The 3,109-nt window shown below is 47.3% G+C and overlaps 1 long non-coding RNA gene across 1 annotated transcript; it reads right to left on the bottom strand.

Annotated features, from left to right (window-relative positions):
• Nucleotides 1-1,583: 1,583 nt before the first annotated feature.
• Nucleotides 1,584-2,822, bottom strand: LOC123083455 (uncharacterized). Its single transcript, XR_006439303.1, has 2 exons — nucleotides 2,517-2,822; nucleotides 1,584-2,436 (listed from the first exon to the last, which is right to left on the bottom strand). It is a non-coding gene; the product is annotated as an uncharacterized lncRNA (long non-coding RNA).
• Nucleotides 2,823-3,109: the final 287 nt, after the last annotated feature.

Below are 3,109 nucleotides of genomic sequence, written 5' to 3'. Positions count from 1 at the left end.
CTTCAATTTCTGTAAAAACCTCAGCTTTCCTTAAAAGAGTCCCAATTTTTTGTGAGTTTTATAAAAAAAGAAGGAAATTTTCGCATTTTCTCGAAAAGTAAAAAATAAAACTGATGGACAACTATTCCATCCAAAACTACTCTTCCATCAGACAAAGAATGCTAAGTTGCTTCTTCATGTCCAAACTTCATCCTACAAAAAGCAATAATCAGTGTAACCTTATTATTGATATTTATTAAAATTGGATATAAAAAATGGCGCATAAAGTAGGTTGTGCACCTTTTTTTCGCCCGGTGCAACGCACGGGCATTTGTACTAGTAATAACTTACTATTAAAGCAAGGTGATATTCTTGGTTTCGTTCCGCTTAGGTGTCGTTTCATATTTTAAATTGTGGCTACTCGAGGTGGTACAAAATTTAGTCTGCCGGTCCGATACAAAAACTGTAACAAAAATTCGTACGTCGCCATAGCAAGCCGAGATGGGCCGGCCCATTGGCGGACGCTATACCACAGCGCCAAAGTGTGCTCTTGTCAAAAAATAAAAAAAGAAAGAAAAGTGTGACATCAGGAATCGTACCGGGGTGGCAGAGGAGGTAACTGGGACGTGTTATCCAATACACTAGACAACTTCGCGTGTCAGCTTCCAAATCTTGATTTATTATTAAACAATACAAGCAGCAGCACCTGATCCAAACGCATACGTGAATATTTTGCAAAGTTGTGAACACAAAATTTAAACTCGATCATTTTTTAAAAAGAAACAAGTTTTTAAATTTGGACTTTCTGTAAAATATGAACAATGTTTTTTTAAAAATAGGAGGTATTGTACTCGAATTTTGAATATTTTTTAAGCACGAACATTTTATAAAATTAAAACATGATTTAAAAAATACTAAAAAATGATTCAACGACGTGATTCTGTTTTTAGATGGATCCAGACGTGATTCTCCTATTTACGTAGAGAGAAAGTTGTTTTTTTATTACTCCCTCCGTTCACTTTTATAAGACGTTTCAGGCAGTTTGACATTGAACTGTTTTAGGTGATGTCTGAATTGTGTACAACGTCTTATAAAAGTAAACAAAGCGAGTACAAAAAATGGTAGGATTGTTTCTGGGGCAAGCCTCGATTGCTCATACCTAAAATTCATATACATCATCCTCATCTCGCATGTTACACCTTTCCCTCGGTGACCCCACCTGGTTTTTATCTCAAACCAAACGATCACCATTTTCTTCACAAAAAAGGAAACAATGGCTGCAATCAATCGACGATGATCACAATCGACACCCCTAACCCTACGAACCCTTGGCTCTCTGTCCTTCCAAACTAAGTTTCTATGGTTCTGGTTGTGCCAACCCAATTGCTGCCGCCACTTAGGATGCCTACGGCGAGCTGGAGGATGTGGAGGCAGTGGTGATAGTCACAAATGAGGCGAAGGAGCTAGACAGCATGAGCGTCGCGGATGTGCACATGTAGCATGAGTGCATCGATGATATGGGGCGGCTCATGCAACGATGATGGTGAAATCATAAGGGCGTCTTGCATGATGATAGGGAAATGGTGGAAGGATAACGGGGATGGTGAGATTCTATGATGATAGTTTCATTACCCGTTGCAACGCACGGGCATTTTTGCTAGTAATAATAAAGCAAATTGGGTCTCTGTCGTACGTCGTCGGCATTTTTACAGAAAAACCCCTATGATATTAAGTAATTAACCCGCAGTCCAGTAAATAAGTGAAAAAAAAAACGTTTCATATTTCTAATCCACCCGTGGACGCGTGTGCGGTTTGCCAACAAAAACCAACCCAGAGTCGAGCGACCGCGCCTCCCGATCTGGATCCTCCGCCTCCCCGCCGTCGGTCCGCATCCTCCGCCACGCCATCCCCACGCGCCGGCCTACCTCCTCTCCGCCGCGCCCTCCTCCCCACACCACGGCCTGCCTCCTCTTCGCCGGCCTACCACCACTCCGCCGCGCCCTCCTCCCCACACCACGGCCTGCCTCCTCTTCGCCGCACGCGGTTCGCCGACACCGAGGCCCAGGCCGCAGCGCTCCAGGCCCGCGTCGGCCGGCTGGAGCGCACGCCACCGACCACGATCGGGCTGCTCAACACGCTCCTCGCCGCCGTGGGCAACGGCTGGGAGGAGGAGGACGCGCGGGAGGCGGGGCAGCGGCATAATCAGCGCGTGTTGGATCCAGCCGAGGCTGAGGAGCCCGCGAGATCCCGTGACAAGGGGTCTACTCGTCGTCCTCTTGCGCGAGACGAGTGAGGGACGCGGCGGCGCGGGTTTGACTCCATAGAACGGCGACAATCCGGCTGCCACCGGACGGATCCAGATGCAGGAGGGTCAGGGAGGCGCGCGGGGAAGGCCGTTGAGGTTTGGGGGCGCCGGATCCAGAGTTCGAGGTGGCGCCATGGTTGCTCGGTGAGCTCCTGCAAGGGAAAGGGAACATGAGCGGCGGGGAGACTCTGCTATTCACCGGAGATAAGAAGAAGAAGATGAAGACGCAGACCGGTGAGTATAGATCAAGCACAGAAAAGACAGAGGGATTTGTTAAGAAAAAGGAAGAGAAACAAATCCACCAGCAAACCATGGAGCAGCTCCAAAGAGGACACCAAGAACCAGGCCAAGCATGGAGCAGCGGGGAGAGAATCTAGGCTGCAGACGCCTCCAGCCGGCGAGCGCCTCTTGCTAACTACTGACTACCTACAAGGGAGGCCAGAGGGAGAGGGGAGGGGAACGAAGGAAGAAAAGAGGAAATCTTGGAGAGAGACAGGCGGAGAGCACGAGGAGGAGCTGGTTCACGCTGGCTACTGCCTCCGTCGGTCTCCGTATGTGGTTATCCCACAAATATAATCTTTTTAGGCCAACAAATGGAAGAATGCGTGTGCATCCCTCAAAAGTGTGCTTGCTTTTTTTTAATAAGTGTGCGTGTTTTTCTACTCTCTCCGTCACGGTTTTAAAGGCGCGCTTGAAAATTCTCTGGGACCTAGGTGGTTATCTATTGGTTGTGAGATGGGCTAAAAAATAGCATTCATATTATGCATGCATATAAAAATAGTATATCGAAGTACTAATTAGCTACTAGAAATAAATGCAATCCTC

Source organism: Triticum aestivum, chromosome 4A (assembly GCF_018294505.1).
Source record: "Triticum aestivum cultivar Chinese Spring chromosome 4A, IWGSC CS RefSeq v2.1, whole genome shotgun sequence".
Classification (NCBI taxonomy): domain Eukaryota; kingdom Viridiplantae; phylum Streptophyta; class Magnoliopsida; order Poales; family Poaceae; genus Triticum; species Triticum aestivum.
This window is presented reverse-complemented; position numbering and strand designations above follow the sequence as displayed.